The sequence below is a fragment of the Melozone crissalis genome, unplaced genomic scaffold (assembly GCF_028551555.1).
Source record: "Melozone crissalis strain CALT ecotype California unplaced genomic scaffold, PUWL_Pcris_2 ptg000367l_1, whole genome shotgun sequence".
NCBI lineage: Eukaryota > Metazoa > Chordata > Aves > Passeriformes > Passerellidae > Melozone > Melozone crissalis.
The window spans coordinates 46432-60132 of record NW_026536110.1 but is presented as its reverse complement, the minus strand read 5'-3'; positions in this window follow the sequence as shown (position 1 = coordinate 60132).

Here is a 13701-nt window from a genome sequence, read left to right as displayed (position 1 = left end):
GAACAGAGAGAGGGGACAGCGAGTGACACACAGAGAGGCCGAGGGTGGCAGGGGCAGCTGTAGGATGACACAGAGAAGCTGGAGGCTGAGGGGCAAAGGAGAGGGGGTAAGGGTGACACACAGGAGCTGAGGGCTGGGGGGCAGAGGGACGGGTTGAGGGGTAAAGGGAGAGGGCTTGAGGGCTGGACAGTCCAGTGGAGATCAGGGGTACAGGGTACATGTACCACCCCTCACCCCAGCCCTAACCTCAGCCTGACCAGCCCCCCTAAAAACAGCCTTTTCCCCCAACAGCAGCACAGCACAGCAACCCTAACAGCGAGACCAGACAGCAACCTTCACACACCAGGTCAATGACAGAACCCTCAGAGAACAACAGACCCACTGCAAAAAGGTAGGGGTGACGACTGTGGGCTAGACAGCAAGAGGCAGAGTTTGGAGACTGAGCATGTGTTTTTGAGGTTTTTTTCCAGGACTTTTAAAGGTATTTAGGAGATTTTGGAAGGGACTTTTCAGGGTATTGTTGGGGCTTTTTCAAAGCCATTCTATGATTCTTTAGCATATTTTGAAGATTATGGTCAGGGTCAGAGGAAACACCCTCTGAAAAGGCAGAGTTTTAGGACTGCAGTGGAATGCTTTAGAAAGGGGCCAGCGGTGGCACAGTGGGTTGGGTCCCACACTGCCAGTCCGAAGGTTGTAAGTTTTAGATCCAGTTAAGTTGTTGTGGTTAGGGTTAGATGCTCTCAGGTTTGGTCTGGGAGAATTTCTGCACAGAAAAACTCACCCCCTGAGTTTCCTGATGCCAGTTTGCACTAGGAGGTGCTTGGCACTGCCAGGGCAGCCCGAGTTCTCGGTGGGGGCAGCTTTGCTCCTGGAGAAATCCTGCGGCGGCCCTCTTCCCTGTAAAACCAAACTCACCCCTGCTGCGTGTCGACGTCCATCCGCAGGAGGCACGTGGCACTGCAAGGGCAGCCAGAGTTCTTGGTGTTGGCAGCTGCGGGCTGTGAGAAATTGTTCTCTGCAGTTTTGGAGGCCGAATCGCAGTTTCAGCCATGGGCACATGGAGAGGAAAGGCTGTTAATTTCCTTAGAAAGGCAAGTCTGGCAGCCCATGGTTTAAGGGGCAGACAAAGGGCTGTGTAGGGGAAGGAGCTCCTGACAGGACCTTTCTTCATCTCAACACCCACTCCAAGGTCTAGCAGCCCCCCGTGCGACCAGCTGCTTTCAGAGGGTTACCCGGGCACACTCGCACAGGGAGCTGCTAGGCCAGAGGGGCTAACAGGGGTATCCCAAGTGTCCCTCCAGGAACTATGGTCGGAGCATCCAGCACAGACTAGGGAGCAGCCAGACCCACCTGGGCACAGAGCATCACTTTGAGAAAACGCCAAGGGAAGAGCCCTTTTGCCAAGGGGCAGCATCTGAGCAGGCCAGGCAGCATGTGGGGTTCCAGGAGAGGGCTTGCAACTTTCCCCTTTTACTGTGTCAGTCCCTCTCCAAAGCCCCAGACCCTCCAGAGCACTCCCAGAAAGGAGAAGGGTTATTAGGAGAAAAAGGGCTTAGAATAAATGGAAAAAGCTTCCTTTTCCATTATTTTTTGTGTTCAAACTGGGGGGGGGACTCTGCTTCCCCTGCAATTTTAATGGTCTCAGTTGAAAGAATCCCTGCCTTTTCTATGCTGTTAGGGGTGTTAATTGACAGGGAGTGCCCATTTTCTATTATTTTCCAGTTTAAATAGAAGGGAAAAACCTTGACAATGTTTCTTATGGGTTTGAATTAAGGGTAGTCACCCCCTTTTTGTTGCCCTGAGGCCTAAATTGAAGGAGAAGCCCAGCTATCCCATCATCCTAAGGGTTTGAACTGAGGGAAAAATCCCTCTTTTTTCATCACTGGAGAGATTTAAAGTGAGGAAAGCCCCTCTTTTCCCAATATTTAAGGAGAGCAAATTAAAGGGCAGAAACTATTTATTTGCCATTGTATTACCTTCAGTAGAGGTAACTGCCCCATTTCCTCTTTTTAAGGGGTTCACTGGAAGGAAGCTCTGCCTTTTGCAGCATTTTAAGGGCTTAAAGCAACATTTCAGGGCACTTCTTTCTGTGCCATAGGACCAAGTATCTCAGAGAAGGGTAAGCCTGGCATGCACTTAACACTTACACTGCCTGGGAGGCTTTTATTGTTTTTTATTTTTACTTATAATGTAGATAGCCTAAATTAGAGGTCCCAAGGAGACTTAGACTATTCATAGCATTAGTATTCTTCTCCACCCAGCTTAATCACACAGGAAGCACTACTTAGTAGCTACTAAGGAATAATTATATAAGTTGACAACAAATGACCCAATTTATCTAGTTATGCTGCCTAAACAGAAAGTTTTATTTCTTACCAGTTTTCTTCACTTTTGCTCCAAGTAGTTGCTGCTAAAAAGAAAGCACTGTTATTTTTCTGAAGTCTTTTCTTCTATTACAAGCCCCTTACACCCCTTGAATTCAAGTCAGAGGGGCCAAATAGCTGCAGCTGCTCTGAGGGCTTTTATACCAGGTGGGATTCACCCCCTCCCTTTTCCTGGGTGCCATGGGAACGAGGGGCGGGCACAATCAGGGGTATATTAACCCCAGCCTTGGTTGAGGGGCTTCATTCCCTCTCTGGGATGTGCTGGGGTAAGAGCTCTCCTCGCGTTTCAGTGAAGAGGCTCTTTTAGCTTATCTCAGCTTGTTTCCAGCAGGTGTTTTTGGGCATCTAAAGCAACAGAGACTTGGAAGATACTGTGAAGAAAAGAGCATGGAATACAGGGAGGATTTAAGTTTGAGATTTTGGATTGTGTGTTCAGGAGTGGTAAGGTGCTTTGGTTATTTCTGGTTTGCCTCTTGGTTTTTTTTTTGTTGTTGTTTTTTTTGTTTTGTTTTGTTTATTCTTTGTTGTTTGGGTTTTGGTTTTTTGGGGCATTTGTTGGGTGGGTGGTTTTTTTTTTATTTTTTGGGTTTTGGTTGTTTGGTTTTTGTTTTGGTTGTGGGGTTTTTTGGTTTTTTTGTGGGGTTTATTTATTTTATATATTTTTTTTTTTTAAAGGAGTGTGACTCCCTAAAATTCCAGAGTGTGTCAAGTATAACAAATCTTCTTTCAGCAGACTTCTCATGTCACAAGATGGATCCGCCCAGTATCAAAGATGGTGTTTGAAAATAAGGCTTTCAGGTGAGTTGAGGATTGTGACTGGGAGAGGGAGGGTGAGCAGGTGTCCAGTTAGGAGTAATTGTTGGGGGGGTAAGGAGATTTGAAGGCAGCAGGGTGAGAAAGGGTGTTCATTTGTTTAGTTGAGTACCCCCCACACACAAGGCTGTTCAGAAGCCTAGCAGAGGCATTGCCATGTCTTACAGCACACAAGGTCATTCACTGCACTCACAGCAATGCCATTTAACTTTGCCTTTCTCTAACCAAGGAGCCACTACTAATAAAGGCCACAGCCTTGGAATCAGGATGAAGCTGGAGGCTGAAGGAGCCAGGCACACTCAGGAGAGGGCAAGTAGCTGCCTTGATGGGATTTGGCCCACATAACTCTGGACTCATACATTGGTTTTGGTTTTCTTTATTTTAGCTGACCCAGAGGCTCACAGGCCATCACAGGGCCCTCCAAGGCAGACTCATTTCAGGTGCAACGTGGATCCATAACCGATCATCCAAAAGATAAGTCAGGGGCCACGGCCTGGAGATGGGAGAGTAGTGGGATGGGAGTTCTTGGGACATTTTTAAAAAATAGCAGAGGGAAAAGCAATCTTGTCCAAGGGCCTGTTAGGACAGCTAAAGGGAGAGGCTCTACTTTTGATGGCAGCTTTCAGGCAGGCAGTGCAGAACAGCTCTGGTCTGTGTCATGTTGTCCGGTGTGCCGTGTTCCCTGGTGTGTCTTTGGGGTCCCTTTTGCCTTCTCCCCTCGAGGCCCTCACCACAAGCATGATGTGTCGTGTTTCCTGTCCCCCTGTTTGTCACGTTCTGTGTCACGGGTGTCTGCACACGTTTGTGCCGGAGCTGTTCTGCCCTGCCGCATGGCCTGCTGCAATAGGACAAGCCTGGGGAGTTGGAATTAGTAATGTGGGGTGTACTTGGGGTCTAGATGCTGTTCCTAGATTGACATAAGGTGTTTGCAGCTTGTGAGTTGTCCTGCAGGTGTTTGACATATGTTCTAACTTTCTTTCAGGTGCAGATGCATTCCATGTGTGGCAGAGGGTCGGGGTTAGGAGGTGCCGGGCCTTCTTAGGAGCGCGGTGAGTAGCAGACTGGTGGGGTTTTGGCCGATGCGGTGCCAGGATCAGGCACTGATGTTTGGTTTTCTTTAATACAGCTGTCAGAGGGACACCAGCCGGGTGCCAGCAGGACCTTCCCAGGTGACGAGGTGGCCTTTCTTTGCACCTGAGACAGACTGGCATCCCCAGATGTCTGAGAGATAAGTAGAGGGCTGTGACCCACAGAGGGGATGAAGGCATGGTGCTGGTTTAGGAATTACTGGGAGGGGTTTTTAAGTGCAATTTGGAGGGGGGGGGGTGTTCATTAAACGGCTCCTTAGGCCCCATAAAAACCAAGTCTCACTTTTGATCACAGTGCTGAGGTGTGCAGCAGGGCAGAGCAGTCCCGGTGTGTCTCTTGTCTGTTGTGCATTATGTGTTGTTTGTGTATGCCATGTGTTTTACCTTAGGGGGAGCCTGTCAGAAACCTTGGCATCATTGTTAGCATCTGTGATCTCTGCATTCCTTGGCCTGGCACCCAGGCCATAGAACTTTTGACTCAGGAGCTCAGACAGGTATCAGACTTCCATCTCTCTTTGGAAGTATCCAGTCAGGTGTCTTGTCAGGTCTTGTTCTGAGCTGTATGGACAGCTCTGCCCCACCTGGATCCATTGTGGTGGATTAGGACTTGTAATAATATGTGGTTAGGTACAGCATTCTGACCATAGGATTCCTAGGCATCCATCTTTGCTGTTCTTGGAATAAATCCTTCAGTTAGCATCTTCTTCCTCCAGGCTTCTCTGAGCCTCATCAGCTCACCATCGGTCTCAGCTCGGTCATTTCCTTTGGCATTCTCTCAGTCCTGGCAGCCATTTTCCTTGCCTAGAGGTTTCTGTCTGTGTTGTGTCCCCATTGTCTGTCCTGTCCTGTCCTGTCTGTCCTGTGTCACGGGTGTCTGCACACATTTGTGCCGGAGCTGCTCTGCCCTGCCGCACAGCCTGGTGCAATAGGAGAGGGCCCGGGGACTTGGAATTTGTAATGTGGGGTGTAGTTGGACTCTAGATGGGATTTGTAGATGGACACAGGATATCTGGAGCTCATCAGTTATCCTGCAACAGTTTGACTCTTGTCGTAACTTTTTTTTCAGATTGAGATGGATTAAATCTGTGCCAGAGGGCCCCATCCCGGGTGAGGGGATTCCCTCAAACAGGTGAGGCCCCATTAGTCTCTGCAGCAGAAGTGTAAATGGTGACTCTGTTACAGCACTGTTCTTTGTCTTTCTTTTTAGGAAGTAAATCTGGATACCAGCAGTCAAGGCGAGCAGTGGAGAGAAGTGGTTGTTATTGCTCAGCTCTCAAGAACAACAATTTTTCAGCAGATTGTTCATGTCACAAGAGGGATCTGCCCAGTGTCAAGGATGATGTTTGAGATTGATGCTTCAGGTGAGTTGAGGATTGTGACTGGGAGAGGGAGGGTGAGCAGGTATCCAGTTAGAAGTTCTTGGGAGGGGGTTTGCAGGCAGCAGGGGGAGAAAGGGTGTTTATTTGAGGACCCCCCCCCCCACAAGGCTGTTCAGAAGCCTAGCAGAGGCATTGCCATGTCTTACAGCACACAAGGTCATCCACTGCACACACAGGAATGCCATTTAACTTTGCCTTTCTCTAACCCAGGTGCCACCCCAATGAAGGCCACAGCCTTGGAATCAGGATGAAGCTGGAGGCTGAAGGAGCCAGGCACACTCAGGAGAGGGCAAGTAGCTGCCTTGGTGGGATTTGGCCCACATAACTCTGGACTCATACATTGGTTTTGGTTTTCTTTATTTTAGCTGACCCAGAGGCTCACAGGCCATCACGGGGCCCTCCAAGGCGGACTCATTTCAGGTGCAACGTGGATCCACATCACCGATCATCCAAAAGATAAGTCAGGGGCCATGGTCTGGAGATGGGATGATGGGAGAGTAGTGGGTTGGGAGTTCTTGAGGCAGTTTTAAAAATTAGTAGCGGGAAAAGCAATCTTCTCCAAGGACCCCTTAGGACAGCTAAAGGGAGAGGCTCTACTTTTGATGGCAGCTGTCAGGCAGGCAGTGCAGAACAGCTCCGGTCTGTGTCATGTTGTCTGGTGTACCGTGTTCCCTGGTGTGTCTTTGGGGTCCCTTTTGCCTTCTCCCCTCGAGGCCCTCACCACAAGCATGATGTGTCGTGTTTCACGTCCCCCTGTTTGTCACGTTCTGTGTCACGGGTGTCTGCACACGTTTGTGCCGGAGCTGTTCTGCCCTGCCGCATGGCCTGCTGCAATAGGACAAGCCTGGGGAGTTGGAATTAGTAATGTGGGGTGTACTTGGGCTCTAGATGCTATTCCTAGGTTGACATAAGGTGTTTACAGCTTGTGAGTTGTCCTGGTGGTGTTTGACATATGTTCTCTCTTTCTTTCAGGTGCAGATGCATTGCATGTGTGGCAGAGGGTCAGAGTTAGGAGGTGCCGGGCCTTCTTAGGAGCGTGGTGAGTAGCAGACTGGTGGGGTTTTGGCCGATGCGGTGCCAAGATCCGGCACTGATGTTTGGTTTTCTTTAATACAGCTGTCAGAGGGACACCAGCCGGGTGCCAGCAGGACCTTCCCAGGTGATGAGGTGGCCTTTCTTTGCACCTGAGACCAGCATCCTCAGTTGTCTGAGAGATAAGTGGAGGGCTACGGCCCACAGAGGGGATGGAAGCAGGGTGCTGGGTCAGGACTCCCTGGGGTGTGTGGAGGGGTTTGAGTTGGCTCTGGAGATGAGGGTAGCCACGACATGGCCCCTTAGGCCCCATAAAAGCAAAGTCTCACTTTTGATCACAGTGCTGAGGTGTGCAGCAGGGCAGAGCAGTCCCGGTGTGTCTCGTGTCTCTTGTCTATTGTGTATTTTGTGTTGTTTGTGTATCTGCTGTCCTTTACCTTAGCCCTTTGAGGGGTCTGTCAGAAACCTTGGCATCGTTGTTAGCATCTGTGATCTCTGCACTCCTTGGCCTGGCACCCAGGCCATAGATGCGATTCTGATACCTGTCTGAGCTCCCCAGTCAAAAGTTCTCTTTTTAGAAGCATCCAGTCAGATGTCTTGTCAGGTCTTGTTCTGAGCTGTATGGACAGCTCTGCCCCACCTGGATCCATTGTGGTGGATTAGGACGTGTAATATTATGTGGTTAGGTACAGCATTCTGACCATAGGATTCCTAGGCATCCATCTTTGCTGTTCTTGGAATAAATCCTTCAGTTAGCATCTTCTTCCTCCAGGCTTCTCTGAGCCTCATCAGCTCACCATCGGTCTCAGCTCGGTCATTTCCTTTTGCGTTCTCTCAGTCCTGGCAGCCATTTTCCTTGCCTAGAGGTTTCTGTCTGTGTTGTGTCCCCATTGTCTGTCCTGTCCTGTCCTGTCTGTTCTGTGTCACGGGTGTCTGCACACATTTGTGCCGGAGCTGCTCTGCCCTGCCGCACAGCCTGGTGCAATAGGAGAGGGCCCGGGGACTTGGAATTTGTAATGTGGGGTGTAGTTGGACTCTAGATGGGATTTGTAGATGGACACAGGATGTCTGGAGCTCTTCAGTTATCCTGCAACAGTTTGACTCTTGTCCTAACTTTTTTTTCAGATTGAGATGGATTAAATCTGTGCCAGAGGGCCTCATCCCCGGTGAGGGGATTCCCTCAAACAGGTGAGGCCCCATTAGTCTCTGCAGCAGAAGTGTAAATGGTGACTCTGTTACAGCACTGTTCTTTGTCTTTCTTTTTAGGAAGTAAATCTGGATACCAGCAGTCAAGGTGAGCAGTGGAGAGAAGTGGTTGTTATTGCTCAGCTCTCAAGAACAATTTTTCAGCAGATTGATCATGTCACAAGAGGGATCTGCCCAGTGTCAAGGATGATGTTTGAGATTGATGCTTCAGGTGAGTTGAGGATTGTGACTGGGAGAGGGAGAGTGAGCAGGTATCCAGTTAGAAGTTCTTGGGAGGGGGTTTGCAGGCAGCAGGGGGAGAAAGGGTGTTTATTTGAGGACCCCCCCCCCCCCCACAAGGCTGTTCAGAAGCCTAGCAGAGGCATTGCCATGTCTTACAGCACACAAGGTCATCCACTGCACTCACAGCAATGCCATTTAACTTTGCCTTTCTCTAACCCAGGTGCCACCCCAATGAAGGCCACAGCCTTGGAATCAGGATGAAGCTGGAGGCTGAAGGAGCCAGGCACATTCAGGAGAGGGCAAGTAGCTGCCTTGGTGGGATTTGGCCCACATAACTCTGGACTCACACTTTGGTTTTGGTTTTCTTTATTTTAGCTGACCCAGAGGCTCACAGGCCATCACGGGGCCCTCCGAGGCAGACTCATTTCAGGTGCAACGTGGATTCACACCACCGATCATCCAAAAGATAAGTCAGGGGCCATGGCCTGGAGATGGGTTGATGGGAGAGTAGTGGGTTGGGAGTTCTTGAGACAGTTTTAAAAATTAGTAGCGGGAAAAGCAATCTTCTCCAAGGACCCCTTAGGACAGCTAAAGGGAGAGGCTCTACTTTTGATGGCAGCTGTCAGGCGGGCAGTGCAGAACAGCTCCGGTCTGTGTCATGTTGTCTGGTGTACCGTGTTCCCTGGTGTGTCTTTGGGGTCCCTTTTGCCTTCTCCCCTCGAGGCCCTCACCACAAGCATGATGTGTCGTGTTTCACGTCCCCCTGTTTGTCACGTTCTGTGTCACGGGTGTCTGCACACGTTTGTGCCGGAGCTGTTCTGCCCTGCCGCATGGCCTGCTGCAATAGGACAAGCCTGGGGTGTTGCAATTAGTAATGTGGGGTGTACTTGGGCTCTAGATGCTATTCCTAGGTTGACATAAGGTGTTTACAGCTTGTGAGTTGTCCTGGTGGTGTTTGACATATGTTCTCACTTTCTTTCAGGTGCAGATGCATTGCATGTGTGGCAGAGGGTCAGAGTTAGGAGGTGCCGGGCCTTCTTAGGAGCGCGGTGAGTAGCAGACTGGTGGGGTTTTGGCCGATGCGGTGCCAAGATCCGGCACTGATGTTTGGTTTTCTTTAATACAGCTGTCAGAGGGACACCAGCCGGGTGCCAGCAGGACCTTCCCAGGTGATGAGGTGGCCTTTCTTTGCACCTGAGACCAGCATCCTCAGTTGTCTGAGAGATAAGTGGAGGGCTACGGCCCACAGAGGGGATGGAAGCAGGGTGCTGGGTCAGGACTCCCTGGGGTGTGTGGAGGGGTTTGAGTTGGCTCTGGAGATGAGGGTAGCCACGACATGGCCCCTTAGGCCCCATAAAAGCAAAGTCTCACTTTTGATCACAGTGCTGAGGTGTGCAGCAGGGCAGAGCAGTCCCGGTGTGTCTCGTGTCTCTTGTCTATTGTGTATTTTGTGTTGTTTCTGTATCTGCTGTCCTTTACCTTAGCCCTTTGAGGGGTCTGTCAGAAACCTTGGCATCGTTGTTAGCATCTGTGATCTCTGCACTCCTTGGCCTGGCACCCAGGCCATAGATGCGATTCTGATACCTGTCTGAGCTCCCCAGTCAAAAGTTCTCTCTTTAGAAGCATCCAGTCAGATGTCTTGTCAGGTCTTGTTCTGAGCTGTATGGACAGCTCTGCCCCACCTGGATCCATTGTGGTGGATTAGGACGTGTAATAATATGTGGTTAGGTACAGCATTCTGACCATAGGATTCCTAGGCATCCATCTTTGCTGTTCTTGGAATAAATCCTTCAGTTAGCATCTTCTTCCTCCAGGCTTCTCTGAGCCTCATCAGCTCACCATCGGTCTCAGCTCGGTCATTTCCTTTTGCGTTCTCTCAGTCCTGGCAGCCATTTTCCTTGCCTAGAGGTTTCTGTCTGTGTTGTGTCCCCATTGTCTGTCCTGTCCTGTCCTGTCTGTTCTGTGTCACGGGTGTCTGCACACATTTGTGCCGGAGCTGCTCTGCCCTGCCGCACAGCCTGGTGCAATAGGAGAGGGCCCGGGGACTTGGAATTTGTAATGTGGGGTGTAGTTGGACTCTAGATGGGATTTGTAGATGGACACAGGATGTCTGGAGCTCATCAGTTATCCTGCAACAGTTTGACTCTTGTCCTAACTTTCTTTTCAGATTGAGATGGATTAAATCTGTGCCAGAGGGCCCCATTCCGGGTGAGGGGATTCCCTCAAACAGGTGAGGCCCCATTAGTCTCTGCAGCAGAAGTGTAAATGGTGACTCTGTTACAGCACTGTTCTTTGTCTTTCTTTTTAGGAAGTAAATCTGGATACCAGCAGTCAAGGTGAGCAGTGGAGAGAAGTGGTTGTTATTGCTCAGCTCTCAAGAACAACAATTTTTCAGCAGATTGATCGTGTCACAAGAGGGATCTGCCCAGTGTCAAGGATGATGTTTGAGATTGATGCTTCAGGTGAGTTGAGGATTGTGACTGGGAGAGGGAGGGTGAGCAGGTATCCAGTTAGAAGTTCTTGGGAGGGGGTTTGCAGGCAGCAGGGGGAGAAAGGGTGTTTATTTGAGGACCCCCCCCCCCCACAAGGCTGTTCAGAAGCCTAGCAGAGGCATTGCCATGTCTTACAGCACACAAGGTCATCCACTGCACTCACAGCAATGCCATTTAACTTTGCCTTTCTCTAACCCAGGTGCCACCCCAATGAAGGCCACAGCCTTGGAATCAGGATGTAGCTGGAGCCTGAAGGAGCCAGGCACACTCAGGAGAGGGCAAGTAGCTGCCTTGGTGGGATTTGGCCCACATAACTCTGGACTCACACTTTGGTTTTCTTTATTTTAGCTGACCCAGAGGCTCACAGGCCATCACGGGGCCCTCCGAGGCAGACTCATTTCAGGTGCAACGTGGATTCCCACCACCGATCATCCAAAAGATAAGTCAGGGGCCATGGCCTGGAGATGGGATGATGGGAGAGTAGTGGGTTGGGAGTTCTTGGGACAGATTTAAAAAATAGCAGAGGGAAAACAATCTTGTCCAAGGGCCTGTTAGGACAGCTAAAGGGAGCGGCTCTACTTTTGATGGCAGCTTTCAGGCAGGCAGTGCAGAACAGCTCTGGTCTGTGTCTTGTTGTCCGGTGTGCCGTGTTCCCTGGTGTGTCTTTGGGGTCCCTTTTGCCTTCTCCCCTCGAGGCCCTCACCACAAGCATGATGTGTCGTGTTTCATGTCCCCCTGTTTGTCACGTTCTGTGTCACGGGTGTCTGCACACGTTTGTGCCGGAGCTGTTCTGCCCTGCCGCATGGCCTGCTGCAATAGGACAAACCATGGGGAGTTGGAATTAGTAATGTGGGGTGTACTTGGGCTCTAGATGCTGTTCCTAGGTTGACATAAGGTGTTTGCTGCTTGTGAGTTGTCCTGGTGGTGTTTGACATATGTTCTAACTTTCTTTCAGGTGCAGATGCATTGCATGTGTGGCAGAGGGTCAGGGTTAGGAGGTGCCGGGCCTTCTTAGGAGCGCGGTGAGTAGCAGACTGGTGGGGTTTTGGCCGATGCGGTGCCAAGATCCGGCACTGATGTTTGGTTTTCTTTAATACAGCTGTCTGAGAGACACCAGCCGGGTGCCAGCAGGACCTTCCCAGGTGACGAGGTGGCCTTTCTTTGCACCTGAGACAGACTGGCATCCCCAGATATCTGAGAGATAAGTAGAGGGCTGTGACCCACAGAGGGGATGAAGGCATGGTGCTGGTTTAGGAATTACTGGGAGGGGTTTTTAAGTGCAATTTGGAGGGGGGGGTGTTAATTAAACGGCTCCTTAGGCCCCATAAAAGCCGAGTCTCACTTTTGATCACAGTGCTGAGGTGTGCAGCAGGGCAGAGCAGTGTCGGTGTGTCTCGTGTCTCTTGTCTGTTGTGCATTATGTGTTGTGTGTGTATCCCATGTGTTTTACCTTAGGGAAAGCCATCAGAAACCTTGGCATTGTTGTTAGCATCTGTGATCTCTGCATTCCTTGGCCTGGCACCCAGGTCATAGAACTTTTGACTCAGGAGCTCAGACAGGTATCAGACTTCCATCTCTCTTTGGAAGTATCCAGTCAGGTGTCTTGTCAGGTCTTGTTCTGAGCTGTATGGACAGCTCTGCCCCACCTGGATCCATTGTGGTGGATTAGGACTTGTAATAATATGTGGTTATGTACAGCATTCTGACCATAGGATTCCTAGGCATTCATCTTTGCTGTTCTTGGAATAAATCCTTCAGTTAGCATCTTCTTCCTCCAGGCTTCTCTGAGCCTCATCAGCTCACCATCGGTCTCAGCTCGGTCATTTCCTTTTGCGTTCTCTCAGTCCTGGCAGCCATTTTCCTTGCCTAGAGGTTTCTGTCTGTGTTGTGTCCCCATTGTCTGTCCTGTCCTGTCCTGTCTGTCCTGTGTCACGGGTGTCTGCACACATTTGTGCCGGAGCTGCTCTGCCCTGCCGCACAGCCTGGTGCAATAGGAGAGGGCCCGGGGACTTGGAATTTGTAATGTGGGGTGTAGTTGGACTCTAGATGGGATTTGTAGATGGACACAGGATGTCTGGAGCTCATCAGTTATCCTGCAACAGTTTGAGTCTTGTCCTAACTTTTTTTTCAGATTGAGATGGATTAAATCTGTGCCAGAGGGCCCCATCCCGGGTGAGGGGATTCCCTCAAACAGGTGAGGCCCCATTAGTCTCTGCAGCAGAAGTGTAAATGGTGACTCTGTTACAGCACTGTTCTTTGTCTTTCTTTTTAGGAAGTAAATCTGGATACCAGCAGTCAAGGTGAGCAGTGGAGAGAAGTGGTTGTTATTGCTCAGCTCTCAAGAACAACAATTTTTCAGCAGATTGATCATGTCACAAGAGGGATCTGCCCAGTGTCAAGGATGATGTTTGAGATTGATGCTTCAGGTGAGTTGAGGATTGTGACTGGGAGAGGGAGAGTGAGCAGGTATCCAGTTAGAAGTTCTTGGGAGGGGGTTTGCAGGCAGCAGGGGGAGAAAGGGTGTTTATTTGTTTATTTGAGGACCCCCCCCCCACACAAGGCTGTTCAGAAGCCTAGCAGAGGCATTGCCATGTCTTACAGCACACAAGGTCATCCACTGCACTCACAGGAATGCCATTTAACTTTGCCTTTCTCTAACCCAGGTGCCACCCCAATGAAGGCCACAGCCTTGGAATCAGGATGAAGCTGGAGGCTGAAGGAGCCAGGCACACTCAGGAGAGGGCAAGTAGCTGCCTTGGTGGGATTTGGCCCACATAACTCTGGACTCATACATTGGTTTTGGTTTTCTTTATTTTAGCTGACCCAGAGGCTCACAGGCCATCACAGGGCCCTCCGAGGCAGACTCATTTCAGGTGCAACGTGGATCCACATCACCGATCATCCAAAAGATAAGTCAGGGGCCACGGCCTGGAGATGGGAGAGTAGTGGGTTGGGAGTTCTTGGGACAGATTGAAGAAATAGCAGAGGGAAAAGCAATCTTGTCCAAGGGCCTGTTAGGACAGCTAAAGGGAGAGGCTCTACTTTTGATGGCAGCTTTCAGGCGGGCAGTGCAGAACAGCTCTGG